Source organism: Panulirus ornatus, chromosome 38 (assembly GCF_036320965.1).
Source record: "Panulirus ornatus isolate Po-2019 chromosome 38, ASM3632096v1, whole genome shotgun sequence".
NCBI lineage: Eukaryota > Metazoa > Arthropoda > Malacostraca > Decapoda > Palinuridae > Panulirus > Panulirus ornatus.
Genome location: NC_092261.1, coordinates 21,272,378 through 21,297,003, shown reverse-complemented (window position 1 = coordinate 21,297,003; position 24,626 = coordinate 21,272,378). Strand labels below are relative to the sequence as shown.

The 24,626-nt window shown below is 39.9% G+C and overlaps 1 non-coding gene across 1 annotated transcript; it reads right to left on the bottom strand.

Moving 5' to 3' along the window:
* Positions 1-14,701: 14,701 nt before the first annotated feature.
* TRNAL-UAG (transfer RNA leucine (anticodon UAG)) lies at positions 14,702-14,783 on the bottom strand. The gene has a single exon. It is a non-coding gene; the product is annotated as a tRNA-Leu (tRNA).
* Between the last annotated feature and the right edge of the window lie 9,843 nt (positions 14,784-24,626).

Sequence of the window (24,626 nt, the reverse complement as noted above, 5' to 3'; positions counted from 1 at the left end):
CCCCCCCCCCATACACATGTATATACATACGTCCACAGACGCAAATATACGTACCTACACAGCTTTCCATGGTTTACCCCAGACGCTTCACATGCCTTGATTTAATCCACTGACAGCACGTCAACCCCGGTATACCACATCGCTCCAAATCACTCTATTCCTTGCCCTCCTTTCACCCTCCTGCATGTTCAGGCCCCGATCACACAAAATCTTTTTCACTCCATCTTTCCACCTCCAATTTGGTCTCCCTCTTCTCCTCGTTCCCTCCACCTCCGACACATATATCCTCTTGGTCAATCTTTCCTCACTCATTCTCTCCATGTGCCGAAACCACTTCAAAACACCCTCTTCTGCTCTCTCAACCACGCTCTTTTTATTTCCACACATCTCTCTTACCCTTCCGTTACTCACTCGATCAAACCACCTCACACCACACATTCTCCTCAAACATCTCATTTCCAGCACATCCATCCTCCTGCGCACAACTCTATCCATAGCCCACGCCTCGCAACCATACAACATTGTTGGAACCACTATTCCTTCAAACATACCCATTTTTGCTTTCCGAGATAATGTTCTCGACTTCCACACATTCTTCAAGGCCCCCAGAATTTTCGCCCCATCCCCCACCCTATGATCCACTTCCGCTTCCATGGTTCCATCCGCTGCCAGATCCACTCCCAGATATCTAAAACACTTCACTTCCTCCAGTTTTTCTCCATTCAAACTCACCTCCAATTGACTTGACCCTCAACCCTACTGTACCTAATAACCTTGCTCTTATTCACATTTACTCTTAACTTTCTTCTTCCACACACTTTACCAAACTCAGTCACCAGCTTCTGCAGTTTCTCACATGAATCAGCCACCAGCGCTGTATCATCAGCGAACAACAACTGACTCACTTCCCAAGCTCTCTCATCCCCAACAGACTTCATACTTGCCCCTCTTTCCAAAACTCTTGCATTTACCTCCCTAACAACCCCATCCATAAACAAATTAAACAACCATGGAGACATCACACACCCCTGCCGCAAACCTACATTCACTGAGAACCAATCACTTTCCTCTCTTCCTACACGTACACATGCCTTACATCCTCGATAAAAACTTTTCACTGCTTCTAACAACTTGCCTCCCACACCATATATTCTTAATACCTTCCACAGAGCATCTCTATCAACTCTATCATATGCCTTCTCCAGATCCATAAATGCTACATACAAATCCATTTGCTTTTCTAAGTATTTCTCACATACATTCTTCAAAGCAAACACCTGATCCACACATCCTCTACCACTTCTGAAACCACACTGCTCTTCCCCAATCTGATGCTCTGTACATGCCTTCACCCTCTCAATCAATACCCTCCCATATAATTTACCAGGAATACTCAACAAACTTATACCTCTGTAATTTGAGCACTCACTCTTATCCCCTTTGCCTTTGTACAATGGCACTATGCACGCATTCCGCCAATCCTCAGGCACCTCACCATGAGTCATACATACATTAAATAACCTTACCAACCAGTCAACAATACAGTCACCCCCTTTTAAATAAATTCCACTGCAATACCATCCAAACCTGCTGCCTTGCCGGCTTTCATCTTCCGCAAAGCTTTCACTACCTCTTCTCTGTTTACCAAATCATTTTCCCTAACCCTCTCACTTTGCACACCACCTCGACCAAAACACCCTATATCTGCCACTCTATCATCAAACACATTCAACAAACCTTCAAAATACTCACTCCATCTCCTTCTCACATCACCACTACTTGTTATCACCTCCCCATTTGCGCCCTTCACTGAAGTTCCCATTTGCTCCCTTGTCTTACGCACTTTATTTACCTTCTTCCAGAACATCTTTTTATTCTCCCTAAAATTTAATGATAATCTCTCACCCCAACTCTCATTTGCCCTCTTTTTCACCTCTTGCACCTTTCTCTTGACCTCCTGTCTCTTTCTTTTATACATCTCCCACTCAATTGCATTTTTTCCCTGCAAAAATCGTCCAAATGCCTCTCTCTTCTCTTTCACTAATACTCTTACTTCTTCATCCCACCACTCACTACCCTTTCTAATCAACCCACCTCCCACTCATCTCATGCCACAAGCATCTTTTGCGCAATCCATCACTGATTCCCTAAATACATCCCATTCCTCCCCCACTCCCCTTACTTCCATTATTCTCACCTTTTTCCATTCTGTACTCAGTCTCTCTTGGTACTTCTTCACACAGGTCTCCTTCCCAAGCTCACTTACTCTCACCACCCTCTTCACCCTAACATTCACTCTTCTTTTCTGAAAACCCATACAGATCTTCACCTTAGCCTCCACAAGATAATGATCAGACATCCCTCCAGTTGCACCTCTCAGCACATTTACATCCAAAAGTCTCTCTTTCGCACGCCTGTCAATTAACACGTAATCCAAAAACGCTCTCTGGCCATCTCTCCTACTTACATAAGTATACTTATGTATATCTCGCTTTTTAAACCAGGTATTCCCAATCATCAGTTCTTTTTCAGCACATAAATCTACAAGCTCTTTACCATTTCCATTTACAACACTGAACACCCCATGTATACCATGTATACCAATTATTCCCTCAACTGCCACATTACTCACCTTTACATTCAAATCACCCATCACTATAACCCGGTCTCGTGCATCAAAACCACTAACACACTCATTCAGCTGCTCCCAAAACACTTGCCTCTCATGATCTTTCTTCTCATGCCCAGGTGCATATGCACCAATAATAACCCACCTCTCTCCATCAACTTTCAGTTTTACCCATATTAATCGAGAATTTACTTTCTTACATTCTATCACATACTCCCACAACTCCTGTTTCAGGAGTATTGCTACTCCTTCCCTTGCTCTTGTCCTCTCACTAACCCCTGACTTTACTCCCCAGACATTCCGAAACCACTCTTCCCTTTTACCCTTGAGCTTCGTTTCACTCAGAGCCAAAACATCCAGGTTCCTTTCCTCAAACATACTATCTATCTCTCCTTTTTTCACATCTTGGTTACATCCACACACATTTAGGCACCCCACTCTGAGCCTTCGAGGAGGATGAGCACTCCCCGCGTGACTCCTTCTTCTGTTTCCCATTTTAGAAAGTTTACACAAGGAGGGGAGGATTTCTGTATGTATATATATATATATATATATATATATATATATATATATATATATATATATATATATATATATATATATATATATATATATATATATGTACATATATATATATATATATATATATATATATATATATATATATATATATATATATATATATATATATATATATATATATATATATATATATATATGTACATATATATATATATATATATGTAGGTTTGCGGCAGGGGTGTGTGATGTCTCCATGGTTGTTTAATTTGTTTATGGATGGGGTTGTTAGGGAGGTAAATGCAAGAGTTTTGGAAAGAGGGGCAAGTATGAAGTCTGTTGGGGATGAGAGAGCTTGGGAAGTGAGTCAGTTGTTGTTCGCTGATGATACAGCGCTGGTGGCGGATTCATGTGAGAAACTGCAGAAGCTGGTGACGGAGTTTGGTAAAGTGTGTGGAAGAAGAAAGTTAAGAGTAAATGTCAATAAGAGCAAGGTTATTAGGTACAGTTGGGTTGAGGGTCAAGTCAATTGGGAGGTGAGTTTGAATGGTGAGAGGCTGGAGGAAGTGAAGTGTTTTAGATATGTGGGAGTGGATCTGTCAGCGGATGGAACCATGGAAGCGGAAGTGGATCATAGGGTGGGGGAGGGGGCGAAAATTTTGGGAGCCTTGAAAAATGTGTGGAAGTCGAGAACATTATCCCGGAAAGCAAAAATGGGTATGTTTGAAGGAATAGTAGTTCCAACAATGTTGTATGGTTGCGAGGCGTGGGCTGTGGATAGAGTTGTGCGCAGGAGGATGGATGTGCTGGAAATGAGATGTTTGAGGACAATGTGTGGTGTGAGGTGGTTTGATCGAGTAAGTAACGTAAGGGTAAGAGAGATGTGTGGAAATAAAAAGAGCGTGGTTGAGAGAGCAGAAGAGGGTGTTTTGAAATGGTTTGGGCACATGGAGAGAATGAGTGAGGAAAGATTGACCAAGAGGATATATGTGTCGGAGGTGGAGGGAACGAGGAGAAGAGGGAGACCAAATTGGAGGTGGAAAGATGGAGTGAAAAGGATTTTGTGTGATCGGGGCCTGAACATGCAGGAGGGTGAAAGGAGGGCAAGGAATAGAGTGAATTGGAGCGATGTGGTATACAGGGGTTGACGTGCTGTCAGTGGATTGAATCAAGGCATGTGAAGCGTCTGGGGTAAACCATGGAAAGCTGTGTAGGTATGTATATTTGCGTGTGTGGACGTGTGTATGTACATGTGTATGGGGGGGGTTGGGCCATTTCTTTCGTCTGTTTCCTTGCGCTACCTCGCAAACGCGGGAGACAGCGACAAAGTATAAAAAAAAAAAAAAAAAAAAATATATATATATATATATATATATATATATATATATATATATATATATATATATATATATATATATATGTATATATATATATATCTATATATATATATATATATATATATATATATATATATATATATATATATATATATATATATATATATATATATATATATATATATATATATATATATATATATATATATATATATATATATATATATATATACATATATTACAAATTTCATCAACAATAAAGTTATCTAATTTGTATAGAGAATGACTAATATTAAGATTATGATTCTTTGTATTGTTAATAATAGAAGATTTAATGATATTTCTCGTGGTAATAGAGTTAGAGTTAATAACTGAGGTGGCATTAATTTTAAGGCTCAGTCCTCTGTTCTGAACGCTACCTCGCGAAAGGGGGGGAAATGGCGAATAGTATGAAAGAAAGAAATATATATATATATATATATATATATATATATATATATATATATATATATATATATATATATATATATATATATATATATATATATATATATATATATATATATATATATATATATATATATATATATATATATTTCGTATCGCAGAAGGCGACTAAAAGGGGAGGGAGCGGGCGGCTGGAAATCTTCCCCTCTCTCTTTTTTTTTTTTATTTTCCAAAAAGAAGGAACAGAGAAGGGGGCCAGGTTACATCCACACACATTTAGACACCCCAGTCTGAGCCTTCGAGGAGGATGAGCACTCCCCGCGTGACTCCTTCTGTTTCCCATTTGAGAAAGTTAAAAATACAAGGATTGGATCGATATGGTATACCGGGGTTGACGTGCTGTCAGTGGATTGAATCAGGGCATATGAAGCGTCTGGGGTAATCCATGGAAAGTTGTGTAGGGCCTGGATGTGGAAAGGCAGCTGTGGTTTCGGGCATTATTGCATGACAGCTAGAGACTGAGTGTGAACGAATGGGGCCTTTGTTGTCTTTTCCTAGTGCTACCTCCCACACATGAGGGGGGAGGGGGATGGTATTCAATGTGTGGCGAGGTGGCGATGGGAATGAATAACGGCAGACAAGGTGAATTGTGTGCATTGGTATATATGTATGTGTCTTTGTTTGTATATATATGTGTCCATTGAGATGTATAGGTATGTATATTTGCGTGTGTGGACGTGTATGTATATACATTGTGTATGGGGGTGGGTTGGGCCATTTCTTTCGTCTGTTTCCTTGCGCTACCTCACAAACGCGGGAGACAGCGACAAAGCAAAATAAATAAATACGTTGAAATATATAGGTATGTATAGGTGCGTGTGTGTATGTGTATGTATATACATTTGAATATGGTTGGGTTGGGCCATTCTTTCGTCTGTTTCCTTCCGCTACCTTGCTAATCCGGGAGACAGCGACAAAGTATAATAAAAATATAATATGAAATAATATATATATATATATACATTTATATATATATATATGTGTATATATATATATATATATATATATATATATATATATATATATATATATATATATATATATATATATATATATATATATATATATATATATATATATATATATATATATATATATATATATATATATATATATATATTATTTTTTATTCATTATACTTTGTCGCTGTCTCCCGCGTTTGCGAGGTAGCGCAAGGAAACAGACGAAAGAAATGGCCCAGCCCCCCTCCATACACATGTATATACATACGTCCACACACGCAAATATACATACCTACACAGCTTTCCATGGTTTACCCCAAACGCTTCACATGCCCTGCCTCAATCCACTGACAGCACGTCAACCCCGGTACACCACATCGCTCCAATTCACTCTATTCCTTGCCCTCCTTTCACCCTCCTGCATGTTCAGGCCCCGATCACACAAAATCTTTTTCACTCCATCTTTCCACCTCCAATTTGGTCTCCCACTTCTCCTTGTTCCCTCCACCTCCGACACATATATCCTCTTGGTCAATCTTTCCTCACTCATCCTCTCCATGTGCCCAAACCACTTCAAAACACCCTCTTCTGCTCTCTCAACCACGCTCTTTTTATTTCCACACATCTCTCTTACCCTTACATTACTCACTCGATCAAACCACCTCACACCACACATTGTCCTCAAACATCTCATTTCCAGCACATCCATCCTCCTGCGCACAACTCTATCCATAGCCCACGCCTCGCAACCATACAACATTGTTGGAAACACTATTCCTTCAAACATACCCATTTTTGCTTTCCGAGATAATGTTCTCGACTTCCACACATTCTTCAAGGCCCCCAGGATTTTCGCCCCCTCCCCCACCCTATGATCCACTTCCGCTTCCATGGTTCCATCCGCTGCCAGATCCACTCCCAGATATCTAAAACACTTCACTTCCTCCAGTTTTTCTCCATTCAAACTCACCTCCCAATTGACCCGACCCTCTACCCTTCTGTACCAAATAACCTTGCTCTTATTCACATTTACTCTTAACTTTCTTCTTCCACACACTTTTCCAAACTCAGTCACCAGTTTCTGCAGTTTCTCACATGAATCAGCCACCAGCGCTGTATCATCAGCGAACAACAACTGACTCACTTCCCAAGCTCTCTCATCCCCAACAGACTTCATACTTGCCCCTCTTTCCAAAACTCTTGCATTTCCCTCCCTAACAACCCCATCCATAAACAAATTAAACAACCATGGAGACATCACACACCCCTGCCGCAAACCTACATTCACTGAGAACCAATCACTTTCCTCTCTTCCTACACGTACACATGCCTTACATCCTCGATAAAAACTTTTCACTGCTTCTAACAACTTTCCTCCCACACCATATATTCTTAATACCTTCCACAGAGCATCTCTATCAACTCTATCATATGCCTTCTCCAGATCCATAAATGCTACATACAAATCCATTTGCTTTTCTAAGTATTTCTCACATACATTCTTCAAAACAAACACCTGATCCACACATCCTCTACCACCTCTGAAACCACACTGCTCTTCCCCAATCTGATGCTCTGTACATGCCTTCACCCTCTCAATCAATACCCTCCCATATAATTTACCAGGAATACTCAACAAACTTATACCTCTGTAATTTGAGCACTCACCCTTATCCCCTTTGCCTTTGTACAATGGCACTATGCACGAATTCCGCCAATCCTGAGGCACCTCACCATGAGTCACACATACATTAAATAACCTTACCAACCAGTCAACAATACAGTCACCCCCTTTTTTAATAATATATATATATATATATATATATATATATATATATATATATATATATATATATATATATATATATATATATATATATATATATATATATATATATATTACGTTTCCCCGTAACGTTTCACCGTAAGGTTTCACAAATAGCGAGGTTCACCTATTCCTTGTTTTGATTACTTCCTGGTCTTCAAAAAAATTGATAATTACATGTTTCTTCATATGTTTAGTACAATTTGTCCCAAATTCCTTTAAAATATGGGAAAAGTTACAAATGATTTAAACTCCATAAGGAAACAAGCTTAGATCTTTGACTTGGGCGACTGTTGTCATATGATTTAAACTTACCAACAAATCACTTCATGATCTTTCACTCGTTAGCATTATTAATTGATATAACATATACCTGAGGGAGAGATTTGAGTTAGTAAATAAGTTTCGATTCTAATCATTTGGTAATCATTTTGTGATATAACGATGTTATTTGGACATGTTGCATTCAGCCAACCATCACCAACCAGGCGAGAGCATCTTCGCCAAGATAGAAAAAAGAAAAGCTCGTATTGAAGATAAGGGCGTAGTGAACATGAAGTTTAGCGAAGATGGGATGTAGTGAAGAATGCCTTTTCTACGTGAAAGCTATGCTGTGAGTAGTGAAGAAGAAAGAGTAGTGAAGATAAATGTGTAGTGAAGATGAAGGTGTGATGAAGATTAAGGTGTGGTGAAGATAAAGGTGTAGTGACGATGGAGGCGTATTGAAGATGAAAATGTAGTGAAGAAGAAGGTGTAGCGAAGATGAGGGTGTAGTAAAGATGAAGATGTAGTGAAGATGAAGGTGTAGTGAAGATATACAGTTGTTGTGAAGATGGTGTAGTGAAGTTAAAGGTGTAGTGAAGATGAAGGTGTAGTGAAGATGAAGATGTAGTGAAGATGATGGTGTAATGAAGATGAAGGTATACTTAATATGGTGTACTTAAGATGAACATGTAGTGAAGATGAAGGTACGGTGTAGATGAAAGTGTAGTGAAGATGAAGGTGGAGTGAAGATGATGGTGGAGTTTAGAAAAAGTGTAACGAAAACGAGTGTATATTGATATAAGGATGCAGTGATGAAGGTATAATGAGGATCAGGATGTAGTGAAGATGTGAGTGTAGTAGAGAATACGGTACACTGAAAGTGTAAACAAATAAAGATGGGGTGTCTTGAATGTAGCCTTTCGAGCTCAGCCCTTAACTTCACTACACTATAATTTTCACTAATCCTCCATTTTCACTCTATCTTCATCACCATTCACTATATCCTCATAATCATAGCACTGATATTCTTCTCCATTCATCCACCGTCTTTTTAGTTTCGAATTATGTATGTTTACATGTATGTATGTATGTATGTATGTATGTATGTATGTATGTATGTATGTATGTATGTATGTATGTATGTACGTATGTATACAAGACTGTACACATACGTTAATGTATGTATATATGTGTGTGTGCATGTTCAGTACGCTTTGATCTGGTATAATCTGGTTTGATATGGTTTAACATCAGCACCATCTTCACTATATATCTTTTATTATCAAGGATATAGAAGTTGACGAGGTAACCTCGGTGTGCAAGTCTTGGTATCTTTCAACGGATATAGACCTCAGAATTTGTTCTGCACTGTGTACTGACTTTTAGCTCCGACTTCACTAGAAATGAACACCCTGGCAAAAGGGCTGCCCCAGGAGCTTCGATTGGAAAGGCACGGTGAAGACCTCTTGCTACCGGCCAAGATTGGAGACCATTGCCTCTCATTCATCATTGACACCGGATCAGAATGTACCATCATTCCCCTGGAAATGATACAGCTTTTTGGCTTGGAGCGGTACATCGATAAGTCTGAGGAATATCATTACGAAGACACAGTGGGGAGGCTGATGCTGGATATCGTATGTGAAGGTGGCGTCCGAATACAGGGATATATTCTTGTGGATTATCCAACTAGCGGTTATCCACTGCTTGGAATGGATATCCTCCACTCTTATTGCTGCTCCATTCTACAAAAACCGGTCCACCCAAGCCTGATAGTCCGAAAATCGCACTCACTTCCCCGTCTGACCGAGTCATGGTCTGTAAATATCAGCATTGGATCCGTCAATTTGCCCGCAATACTGGACACCGGCTGCACTTCTACCCACATGCCCTCACACGTGGCTGAGGAATTAAAATTAAAAACAGAAGATAACGATGAGGTCATAAACATCCTCCTCAGCTCCGGCAAGATCCAGTGTGCGTCTAAAGTAGCACGTAGAGTCAACATTGTGCTCCAAGGACGACATTTCTGTGTGGATGTTAATATTGAGGATGACGAGACGGAAGTGCTCATCGGTCAGGATATCTTACGCTCTTGTGACATGCACTTCACTCGAGGTGGGCTTCTGACTCGTTGAGGACGATCACATAACACTGCTGGAGTAGGCCTTGTGGGAAAAGTTACGAATGAAGTAACTTGCATACGAAAACAAGCTTAGATCATTGACTTGGGCGACTGTTGTTTATTGATTTACACTTGCCAACCCGTTACCTCATAATCTCTTTACTCGTTGGCATTATTAATTGACATAACATATCTGAAAGAGAAATTTGCGTTAGAAAATAAGTTTTAATTCAGATTATAAGGCAATCTTTTGATACAACGATGTTATACGACATGATGCAATTTAGCCAATCATCAACACCGGCGATAAAAGAAAAAAGAGTAATAATTTTGTTGAATGCATTCAGATAGTTCAGGCATGCTATATCTAATGCCTTGTTTTCCTTGTAGTATTGGAAAAAAGTTGATAAAATTCAAGAGACCGGATCAATGATCACCCATAACAGAATGTCTGCATCTCCACAGAATCTCATGAGTATTTAAACCAAGGGCAAACAAGAATCCATCTTGCATCATCAGTCATCTTGATTTGAAAATATAATTCCAATGAGACAAAACACCAAAACGATTCCAGGCATCACATGCAACAGACTCTAGAACCTTCACGTACTTATAAGTCACTTGCCGTACTACAAAATCATACGTACCGTTACATACTTCTGAAGTTCCTTCACATAAAAACCGTATCTAATCACGTGTTGCTAAAACTATAGTATTCTTACTGTCTACATACTAAACATATAATGAACCGCTCATTAACTGTCTCTCCGAACATCTCTAAAAACTACATGTATACTACATCCTACTCAATACCCATTACAATAAATATATCTTATTGAATCACTTTCACTATTACACATCAGACACTCAGTTTATTTTCTTAGTTCTAATAAAGATTAAATAACCTTAATCTCTAATCACAATACAATTTCTCCACTTGTCGGGTTTAAGAAACATAAACACTTCATATCACTGAACTAAGAAAACCTTCACTATACATCACCTAAACACGAATATACTGATTATACGCTAAACATACTACACGTTTTAACCTCATCCATGCAAAACTCCTACACAACTTTCACTAATTATCATCACTATCACTCAACTACGATTCTAACTTCACTTTAAATCACATCTTCACTATAATCTGTTAATTACGAATTATCATGAATTTCATGAACTCTATCACTCATCTTGTCCTAATTTATCACTCATAATCTAAAATGACTCACTCTAACCTACTCTCAAAAACTCTTAATCACTCTAGACAACTATCACTATACATCTGCAACATCAAGACATTACAATTTATCAATAGCCCTATAAAAACTATATAAGAACATAACCTTCCTAGCGGTACAATAAAAACTTCCGTAAACTACTTTACTATACTTTAAACTGAACTACTAACACAAATCATCACTAAACCTTCACGTTCAACTCCTATTCACTATACTAACACAACAACCTAACTGGTACTACTCTAAAACAACAAAACTCTTACTACAATCCTCCTTACAACTCACTCCACGTAAAACACCAATTCCAACAAACTCTACTACTCACTAATAAGTAAAACATACTTCATAAAAAAACCTACAACAATACACTAAACATCACTGACAATTCACTAAACCCAACTAGTGCAACTTACCACCATTCTATAACCTCACCTAGCTAAAAAGCCTCAACTATTTGACTAAACTCAACTAGATTCCAACCTCATCCATGGACTTATCACTATTCACTTAACAATTAAACACTACTAACAATCTTTTATAAACCATCTTCTCACCAGTAATAGCTACATAATGAAACTTAGACTGACTCTCTTCTACAACCTGATTACACTATTTAACTAACACAGTAAAAAAGACTCATAACCTACCTATCTGCACTTTAAAAATACTAGCAACACTCTCACGTGCACTTCGTACTTCACTCCTACACTACTTCACTAATACATTATTGAACTTCACATCAAATCACTATTACCTAAATAATACCATAGAAACTTCACATAATATCACTTATAAACTACTAATAGACTGAACTAACTTGTCCTATCCAAACCTGCAGCACCACACATTATCACATATCATATCAAACCTTTATCTCTCCAATCATATACATGATCAAACCACAACAAAAACCGTGCCGATTCTCATAAGTCCTAATTCCATCAACGACCTCATAACTCAGAACTACACACTAACTCTTCACGTACATGCCCATATTCACATACTGGTTCATACTTACCACGTCAATAAATAACAAATCACTCCCAAATAAACACAAAACGCATCCCATTATATCCACTGACCACTATACTACCTAACATCAACAATTCTAAAAATCTACATCCCCACTAAACTCACACACGGAATATATTAAAGTCATCTAAGTGATACTCCAAAATAACACAAATTCCTACACTAACTAAGACCTCTATACACACATACAATAAACTCCGTCACTCTAACATCTACTTCAAACCATTATCTCAACATACAAACAATTCATCATCACCACTAAATCAACACTCTGCATAGCCCTACAACTAGACTTTTTCACACAACTCTAACTACTAATACCGATCAGAATAACAACACAACAACATCTCAGAAATAATATCCAAAAACTCAACAAACAAAAACTTCCCCACACTAATAACATCAACACAAAAGCAGCACACAATCTAAATAACCTCAGAACACTAACTAGTGCCGGATTAGGTAAAGAGAAATAATCCCTTAACATCTCCTATATTTAACCTTTCCGCTTTAAGATACGCCTCACTCACCTGGTCTCCCGTTCTCTCAAAAGCAAATACAACAAAGCTACAAACAACTGACATATTGCATTCAGAACTCGCTGCCTTGCATCCATAAACATACGACACCTATACAATGAAAAAGATCCTCCCGATTCAATTCCACCTCATCACATTTGTCGCTCAGTCCTCAGCAACAAACATAATGTTTCTGATGTTATCACAAACATCCTCTAAAGGACCCAATGGACTGTTATTGTTTGCATTACCATAACTGCAGTGTATTACTCAGGAACGAAAAGGAGGGAGTAACTTACTTTCGTGCAATCCCGATCTTATCGAATGGAGAGGAAACGGCAGTGTATGGAAAGTTTGGCACCGACGTAGCAGGAATGAAGCGCATTAAACAGTAGTATGTACAGAAACGCTAAACGTTTAGCAGCGGTGCAGGAAATACAAACTTCATGTTTAGCAAATGGTGCAGTGAACATGACACGTGTGGCAGATGTATTATAGGCTCTCATATGTCTGGCAGCAGAGCTCGACGCAATTAAGACCAATATAACATTCACGTGCCCGCCAACCATTACCCTGCGATAACTCGTAGTGGGAAGAATGGCGGGAGTGTGACGGATCTTGTGTGGTCAGGAAGGAGTGAGTGGCTTACATTATCATCATCCTGATGTGCGCATCAGCAGGGGAACCTCTCACAGCCAAGTAGATACCTCAGGTCAACAGGACAGTTGACGTCAATATCTATGTATATACTTCTCTAAATTTAGTCCATGACTTGATGTCATAGATTTCTTACACGAGGAAAATATGAATAATTTAAAGAGAAAATGCTAGTTTTGTATCGAAGAATTTATAAAAGTTGATCATAGATTTCTTTTTCTTAAGAAACGGTCAGCTGGTATGAGTACACTTCGCAACTCATGGTGTTGGGAAAGTCCGATGACCTTCGACAGGATAGAAAACTGCTGATTATTAAGATGACTTAACTTCACATAAGCTACAGTTTATATCTGATTTTTCTCTTTTCCCTGCACCTCCCTCCTGAGTGTGAGCACCGAACACAATCACTGACCTCATCCTCACCAACACTTGACTCCATCTTCTGCTCACAGCGTTTAACGCACGGTTCCTTAACACTTTCCTTTCTCACACTCATCCTGGACACACACCTCTCCCTCACATTAACCCACTGTCACTCCACTTTTCCACAGTCGTTTTCATAATCGTGTCTTCTGCAGCCAATATCCACACGCCTCCCTTCCTCCATTCCTCCTTTCCCAGTCGGACTCTTCTCACCCACACTGTGTGTGTATGTGTGTGTGTGTTAAGGGATTGTTATCTTACCACGCAGCAAACTGTAGCCAAAGTCAGTGTCTCACTATCCTCACCCTCTCATTATAACCAATATATAGTGAAGGTGATCAAGCTTTATGTGATAAGTGTATCGCCAGAATCCTTACAATCTGACATAAGAATACCATGGTATGAGACCCTTGACCATGATGGTAGACAGGTAATGGTGGCGGACATTTCTCGTGTCACTTCACACCAGACGAGTTCATGTGTCCCGCACGTAGATCCAGTGAGTTCCAAGACCTGACTATATTCGGCCAGCCGGTAACGATGTCCCTCCGGAACGAGTGGGGCGAGTGATATAGTCCTTCCTCCCACAAGAAACCACCCTAGCCGACCCAGGCCTCACTCACCCTGTATATGAAGTCCATAGTGACCACAAAATTTCCTGGCAGCGGTGGGATTCGAACCAACGCCTCCTGAGAGACTGGAGCCTAAATCCAGCGCCTTAGACCGCTCGGCCACGCTACCCTGACTGTTGTATGAAGGAGGAAGAGGAATAGTACTGATCTAGGTTGCCATGTTTAGCCGTTGATGGTAGACGTGTATTCATGGGTCAGTATATTGTGTCAGAAAAACTTTGTGGCTAACGTGGCTGCTGGTGGAGCTAGATGCCATGTCACTAAGGTTTGATTCCTCCGTATGGTCATAATCACCATCTGGTTCCCTCACCAGCCTGGCCAGGGATATTCTATGTTGTGAGACTTAATTCGGTTCTCTTCATCAGCTAAAGTAAATGAAGGATTGTGTTTTTGAGATGTATTTTTGCTCTATATTTCAGGAAAAGAAATACAATAAGGAGAGGGTGTCCGCTCGCTACTCTCACGGCTGTGACCATGGAGAACAGTGTTACTGATGACTGACTGTTGATATTAAGCGACCGTGTGTATAGATTACTCAGAAGAGAAAATGCAAAGCACAAGGCAGAATGAAAGAAGTTGATGCCCCGTCCAAGAATGTCTTTTTGACCAAACAAGTGATTTGATCCAGATTTAATGGTGACTTTCATCTATCATATTAGATAGAATAACTCGATTTGGAAACATATTTTCCAAAGCAAAAACTGCTAATAACCCCCTCGTAATTGCATGTTTCGTAAATATCGTGGTAACATTACTCAGGATAACATAATGATTGTTGAATGTTGTGCACATGGCATGACCAACCGTAATCTCAGGTCAACTATTCTTAAATGGTTTGGGGTTGTCCATAGTGAGAATATATAGATGACTGAAGCAGAATAATTACTGCATTTTTAATCTTAGACAAGGAATCGTACGTTAACCAGATGTATGACTTACTGAAAGACGTCAGTACACATAATGAGATTCTTAAAGACCCAACGGTGAATGCAAACAAAAGATCCAATTCCCAGATCAAATTACTGTTGCAGGACACACTAGGTGCTACCAAACAATCTTCTCAGATAGATTTAACACTGACTATGTACTATACGATATTGAACAAACACAATCTCTACCATACATCATTAGTTCAATGGGGTCTTCCTCATACAGTCTTTCAACATAGCTAGTCAGGATGTTGTGACCACCAGCTGGGAATATTTCTAAACCGTACATCCACCATCATAGACTAAGAGAATAAGAGATCCTTGACAATGATTAAGTTTCAGTTTTAACATATAGTTTACCAACGTTCCTGTACGAGATATGTAATGTTTCCTTAGGGATGAAATACAAACGTTTGATAGTAAGCCATAATGTTTTTACATCGCTTATTGTGTTATATACAACATGTAATGTATTTCGTGCTAATGACAAAATCTACAAAACAACGATATATCATGACGATGGGTAATCCTCTTTCTCCAAGTTATTCAAATACCTATATGGATTTTTCAATCCTAGTTGTGGCCTCCCATATGCAATGCTGATATAACATGGCAATTATTTTTCTTCAAAGCAAATTTTCAACACATGGGATTTACCAATCATAATAGTTAAAAGCAGTATCATAGATACGTTTAAGTATCGACGTGATAGATATTTCGCCTTAGATCCATGACTAATAATATTTACGCCTTCTTGACTCCATGAAAAGTTTATACACTTTTCCTTTTGATGAATTTGTGTCGCTTCTTCTCATGCAACACTAATCTATGAGTTTCTGTTCTCTTCCATCATCACAAACAGCCTCGTTAGGACCAAATGGGCAGTTGCGTTTGAATTCCTTTGTATTATTAAGAACAACATACTTTCCCCTATCACATGATCTTCCAGAGACACTCCTGGAATACAGAACCTGACCAACACACTCAACACCCATCTATGTGAAGATTTCAAAGCCCACCATCCTGCATGACTTAACGTCCACCATCCTCCACGGTTTAATGCCCACCACCACCATGCATGGTTTAACGCCCACCATCCTGCATGACTTTACGCCCACCATCCTACATGGCTCAACGCCAACCACCCTGAATGGCTCAACGCCCACCATCATGCATGGCTCAACGCCCACCATCCTGCATGTCTTAACGCCAACCATCCTGCATGCCTAACGCCCACCACCATACATTGTTCAACGCCATCCATCCTGCATGGTTTAACGGCCACCATCCTGCATGGCTCAACGCCTACCATCTTGCATGGCTCAACGCCCACCATCCTGCATGGCTTAACGCCCACCAACATTTATGGTTCAACGCCCTCCACCCTGCATGGTTCAACGACCACCATCCTGCATAGCTCACCGCCCACCATCGTGCATGGCTCAACGCCCACCATCCTGCATAGCTCAACGCCCACCATCTTGCATGGTTCAACGCCCACCATCCTGCATGGTTCAACATATGCAACCAACCAACCAGACTCCAAACCCACCATCTCCAGCAACCATCCTCACCAAACGTTCACTTGTGCACATCAGTGCTGTACACAAGGACCACTGGAGCATACTACATGACCTGTCCTCTGACCACTCATAAGTTCTGATAACATTCTACCTGGCCCATCCAACCCACACAACCACTACAGGAGAACAGATTGACTAACATCGGTACAATACATAGAATCCAAGCAGCTCCAAATCTTCATCAAAGATGATTTCCTATTCACGTATCTTGCACTTCATCAGCACCACCAAATCAGTCCTGCAAGAATCACATACCACGAGGACATAACAGCAGTATAATCCAGACCTCTCCCCACAAGTGGTTAATCTCATAACACAAAGAAACATACTCAGACGAAAACATCTACCTTCAACAAGGATCATAAACAGCACCATCATTAACCAACTTACTGAAAAGCAAGCAGAAAACTGTCGCTCCTCCCTTCCCACTATTATCTTCAAGACCCACAACAACCAACTCTGGCGCACAATAAAGAAAACTCATCCCCTCCACACCACCTCGGCCTCCACACCACCCCAGCCTCCATACCAGCCCAGTTTCCGCACTACCTTAGCCTCCACACCATCCCAGCCTCCGCACATGAAGCGCTTCTAACTCACACCAGCAACATCCCTTCTCCCAGAGAACACACAGACCTACTCATGACGCACTACTAAAATATCAGCCACAAACTAACTACGTCCCTGAGCAGGAAAGTCATGAAAAACCTATAAAATCTCCATCCTGGTACAACTGCTGACCCTCCTTTCACTCCCACTGACACTTAGGAAACGTAGGTAAGACTATAGATAATTCCTCTGCAAAAGGCCATGACAACATTTCAAACTTCCACATAAAACATTTTGGTCCACTTGTAATCCAAGCTTTTACAGACGTATTCAACCATTCAGGTTACAAACTAAAATCCCAGACACATGGAAGTTTCACAACACGGTACCCATCCCGAAACCCTACAAACTACCCAGCTCCTCCCCCCTCACACCTCCCCATGTTAGTGCTGTATTACTACCCAGTCTTCGGGAAAAACTAATGTACAGCATAATGAACCAGCTGTCCCACTCTCTACTACACAGTACGACATAATCAACTAGACTGTCCCACTTTCTACTACACAGCACGACATAATCAACCAGACGGTTCCACTCTTTACTGCACAGTATGACGTAATCAACGAGACTGTCCCACTCTCTACTACACAGTACGACATTATCAACCAGACTGTCCCACTCTCTACTACACAGTACTACATTATCAACCAGACTGTCCCACTCTCTACTACACAGTACGACATAATCAACCAGACTGTCCCACTCTCTACTACACAGTACGACATTATCAACTAGACTGTCCCACTCTCTGCAAAACAGAACGATTGTAGACCCAGTCACTCTACTACCACACTGTACAAAGCCCTCAAAAGACACATCTTAGTTGGAATGGGTCACCAGCATTGACCCGTGACCCAGGTGACCCATTAGACTTCTGATACGTGATCCTACTGACCTGTGACGCGTTTTCCCGGTATCTGACCTGAATACATTTAATATAGTTTCTAAAAACTTAGCTGATCGCTGATTAAAATCTCTATATCATAATGCTTTTCTGATACAAATGCAGTGAAAACAGAATTGTCCAGAAAACAAAAATAAGTATTTGTGTGGTAGACTATATGATATTTAGATATCTGTGAAGTGGTCCGGGAAAAGATGAACTTTGAAATGAAACAAAAATAAGGATTTGCAGTGTACCCTGAATTATATTCTTCAGTTCTTGAAGTGTTCCAGGTCATTTCTAGCGCTGCCACACTGTGGTCGTAAGATATTGCTTCTGTGTAATGCACTGAACTGCCTCTCCGATTCGCTGCTGCTGTTGTTGCTGCTGCTGCAGGCCTGCATCACTGTCTACCTCACTGATGTCAGAGAGAACTGTTTACTTCGAGTGCCGCCGATGAAGTAAATCTTTACCAGTTTTCCAGGTGTCAGTCTTATAATCTATGTGTTTATCATAAACGACATTTTGACATCAGAATCTGACATACGTTCACAAAACTTGTTGTTGTTGTTGTTGTTGTTGTTGTTGTTGTTGTTGTTGTTGTTGTTGTTGTTCGAAGCTCGAACAAAATGCTTCGGAATTATAGATAGATTCCTACTGAGCAGTTGTAGCCAATAACATCTTGATAATGAACTCAGTTCCTGCTATAGTCATCGTCATAATCGAGTTCACGGACACAAACGAGGCATTCTTGTTTTCTCTGTTTAGAACAATAATAGCTGCTTTAGCTTGTTCATTGAAGCATTTTCAATCATCTTTTGTTTTATACATAGCAAATGTTGGCAGTGAGGGATCTAAGTACACAGCCACCGTGTATCCCTGCAAACACTGGTATGTTCGGCCACAACTTGTCATCTGGAACTGGTGTGAACTCCCTCTTCAGGATGACAGTATGTGGGTCACTCATTGTTACTTAATAAGGAATTGCTCAGAACATAGTGTGACGGAAACACATTCTGGAGTATAGGGACAGTAGAATATTCAAGCTTATCAAATACAATGGATATCGGTGGTAAAAGATCCATTACGATCTCCAACAAACACAAATTAATGTGAAGAGTCAGGAGATCATGCTTGCGCTCATCAAGAACAAGTCTCTGTTAACTGTTTACTGAGTAATGCCATGGGAACTCCGCCATGGCCTAGCTAGCCCTCCATGCCTTAGAGTGCAAGGTAATTCCTCCTGATATTCCACTGTTATGATCTACACACTTCACTATTTGGTGACGATCTTCAGTTAGTGGTCCGAGTTGAGCATATTTATCCCTGGCAGCCTTCCAACCTGTCTGTATTGTTGTATTCAGGCGATGACCTGAGCAGTCCATCTGTGTATGGGAATCTGTAGCGCCAACGTTGTTTGACCCACAATCTGAAAACAGAAAAATTCATCAACTCTAAATTTACGATGAATAAGCGTATTAAGAGTTGGTAACTGGGATGAAAATAATCGTGTTCATAAGATGAAGAGATCCTTTCATGACTTGCATATAACCATTCCATATGACCAGTGGTGTTGTTAGTCTGAATCAAACAGAAGAAAATATAATCAAGTAAGCTTAGCAAGTGCATTTTCAAACAGTATATCATACAAGCTTGATTTTCAGAGATTATATTGAGGTCATCCACATACATGTTATAAACATAAACATACTTCACCAGCATAAGGCAGACCCATACTGACCTCCCACTTGAATATTCCCCCAGGCTGCAAAAGTCCCATCCCCGACTCCCACCCCCCCCACCTCATCCCCTGAGGCCTGAGTAAAAGCTGAGGAAAATGCAGGTCAAAATTTGGTATACATGAGCCCTAATCTAATTGATACCCAACCTAACCAAATCTAACCCCAACCTACGGGACCCGGTGCCTACACCAGTGTTTCTCGACCTGTGGGACGAATACCACTGGTGGGAAGAGTACCTCTGGTGGGACGAGTATCACTTGTGGGACGAGTATCACTGGTGGAACGAGTACCTCTGGTGGGAAGCATATCACTGGTGGGACGAGCACCTCTGGTGGGACGAGTACCTCTGGTGGGACGAGCACCTCTGGTGGGACGAGTGCCACTGGTGGGACGAGTACCTCTGGTGGGAAGCATATCACTGGTGGGACGAGCACCTCTGGTGGGACGAGTGCCACTGGTGGGACGAGCACCTCTGGTGGGACGAGTGCCACTGGTGGGACGAGTACCTCTGGTGGAACTAGTGCCACTGGTGGGACCCGAAGGACAGCTACGTGGTACAAGAACTTTCAAAAATAATCATGACATTATCCAGATAAGGCTTTGCCTCTCTGAGTCTTCTATGTGTGTGTGTGTGTGTGTGTGTGTGTGTGTGTGTGTGTGTGTGTTATAACCTATCTGACATTGTAAAAATCTTACTCAAGATTCTGCTTATATTCTCTCGGGATGCAGATGAAGAAAGAATTTGGACTACATAACAAAAAGCTAGTGAGAAATATTACTGTCCTTTTCACATACATCGATAACCATTCTTTCCCCACTACAGCAAGTATGATGACAAAGGTGAGAAACCAACTTCAACCATTTCAAACATTACTTCAATAATTTCTGTGGTTACTGATATAATGCAACTAACAAACTTGTTGCATATTCTTCTCCTAAATTTTCAAAGTAATGGTCATAATGATCTAAAATATATTTCAACTGATGAAGTTTCGTTTTTCTCATAGCCGAATCATGATTTTTCGACACAATGTTTGTGGTACGAAAGTGTCAATATGTTGAGACATATATACGTATATATTCCGTAAATGTTCCCTCCTTTCAAAAAAGTATTTTTTCCTTGGGTCTGGTGATATTTTCTTATCCTAGCTCTCATATGATCTCTTTTCTTCCTTTGAACCCTAATCATGACCTCCTGCCATTTCTCTTGTACATATCGAAATCACATACACTCCTTCCCTATATGTAGTGCCCATGCACTTCTATTTTTCCCTTTTACTAGCAACCTTACTTTGTTATCCCGTCACTCTCTACACTTTCCAATTGCCCACCTCTCACTTTGCATACCATATATTTCTCTCGTGTGTCTCGTAAAATCAGACACTGGCACTGACTGTGACACGCCCTGTCGTAATTTCTTTTGTTTCAAAGTTAATCTAATCTCTTCAGTCCATTCCCTCTGTATCTGTAGCTTAGCTTGTTCACTCTTCGCTTCTTCCATTCACACCTCTGCATTAATCTTAGCAATCTCTGGTTGAAGCCGCAAACATTCAGGATTCCTATTCCTTGCCCGCCGTTCACCCTCCTGCATGTTCAGGCCCCGATCACTCAAAATCTTTTTCACTCCATCTCTCCACCTCCAGTTTGGTCTCCCACTTCTCCTCGTTCTCTCCACCTCTGACACATATATCCTTTTGGTCAATCTTTCCTCACTCATTCTCTCCATGTGACCAAACCATTTCAAAGCACCCTCTTCTGCTCTCTCAACAACACTCTTTTTATTTCTACACAACTCTCTTACCCTATTACCACTTACTCAATTAAACATCCTCACACAACATATTGTCCTCAAACATCTCATTTCCAGCACATCCACCCTCCTGCGCACAACTCTATCCATAGCCCACGCCACGCAACTATACAACATTGTTGGAACCACTATTCCTTCAAACATACCCATTTTTGCTTTCCGAGATAATGTTCTCGACTTCCACACATTCTTCAAGGCTCCCAGGATTTTCGCCCCCTCCCCCACCCTATGATCCACTTCCGCTTCCATGGTTCCATCCGCTGCCAGATCCACTCCCAGATATCTAAAACACTTTACTTCCAGTTTTTCTCCATTCAAACTTATCTCCCAATTGACTTTACTCTCAACCCTACAGTACCTAATAACCTTGCTCTTATTCACATTTACTCTTAACTTTCTTCTTTCACACACTTTACCAAACTCAGTCACCAGCTTCTGCAGTTTCTCACATGAATCAGCCACCAGCGCTGTATCATCAGCGAACAACAACTGACTCACTTCCCAAGCTCTCTCATCCACAACAGACTTCATACTATTTCCAAAACACTTCCATTCACCTCCCTAACAACCCCATCCATAAACAAATTAAACAACCATATATATATATATATATATATATATATATATATATATATATATATATATATATATATATATATATATATATATATATATATATATTTTCTTTCAAACTATTCGCCATTTCCCGCATTAGCGAGGTAGCGTTAAGAACAGAGGACTGGGCCTTTGAGGGAATACCCTCACCTGGCCCAATTCTCTGTTCCTTCTTTTGGAAAAAAAAAAAAAAAAAAAAAAAAAAACGAGAGGGGAGGATTTCCAGCCCCCCGCTCCCTCCCCTTTTAGTCGCCTTCTACGACACGCAGGGAATACGTGGGAAGTATTCTTTCTCCCCTATCCCCAGGCGAAAGCCTGATCCCACGTAGAGGCGACGACCTCAGGAGAAAAAGCTGAAGGGTTCGTTGGTTGGTAGAAGTTTAGTGGCTTTAGTCTCGGTGTTGGTAGAATTCTTGCAGCTACCACTCCTGCTCCTATTGCTGCGACTCCTACTGCTGATGATGTTCATGATGCCAATCTTACTTACTTATATATATATATATATATATATATATATATATATATATATATATATATATATATATATATATATATATATATATATATATATATATATATATATATATATATATATATATATATATATATATATATATATATATATATATATATATATATATATATATATATATATATATATATATATATATATATATATATATATATATATATATATATATATATATATATATATATATATATATATATAACTTCAACGAGAGAATCATGGTATCGCTCACGGCCATGTTGGTGTTGGCTGGGCTCTTCGCCCAGGCCACGAACAACTACATCAAGACGCCCTACTTCAAACTTCTGGACATCTGGTACGCCACACTCATCATGTTCTGCTTCTTCGTCGTCATTGCCAACGCTGTGGTCAACTCGCTGCTCCTCAACACGTCCATTTTCTACAAAACTCTCATCCATCCCCGCCATTCGTTCGAGACAGAGAAAGATAAAGTTTCAAAGAATGCTCTCAGGTGTAATACTATTTGCAAAACTGTTCTCATGTCTCTCTTTATCTTTCTCATAATACTGTACGAATTGTTTGGAGCTGGAGTCATTTAACTGAAAGATATCTATCATTCAAAGATCGTAAGACTTGAACTAATGATTAACGAGAAAATTCATAATCAAAAAATCATTTTTGGTTTTCTCGGGAGTAAAATTCCCTCTCCCGATATCCAAACAGGTAACACATATATATATATATATATATATATATATATATATATATATATATATATATATATATATATATATGATCCCTGGGGATAGGGGAGAAAGAATACTTCCCAAGTATTCCCTGCGTGTCGTAGAAGTCAACTAAAAGGGGAGGGAGCGGGGGGCTGGAAATCCTCCCCTCTCATTATCTTTTTTTTTAATTTTCCAAAAGAAGGAACAGAGAAGGTGAGGATATTCCCTCAAAGGCCCAGTTCTCTGTTCTTAACGCTACCTCGCTAACGCGGGAAATGGCGAATAGTTTGAAAGAAAAAGAATATATATATATATATATATATATATATATATATATATATATATATATATATATATATATATATATATATATATATATATATATTTATTTTTTTTTTTTGTCGCTGTCTCCCGCGTTTGCGAGGTAGCGCAAGGAAACAGACGAAAGAAATGGCCCAACCCACCCCCATACACATGCCTTGATTCAATCCACTGACAGCACGTCAACCCCGGTATACAATATCGCTCCAATTCACTCTATTCTTTGCCCTCCTTTCACCCTC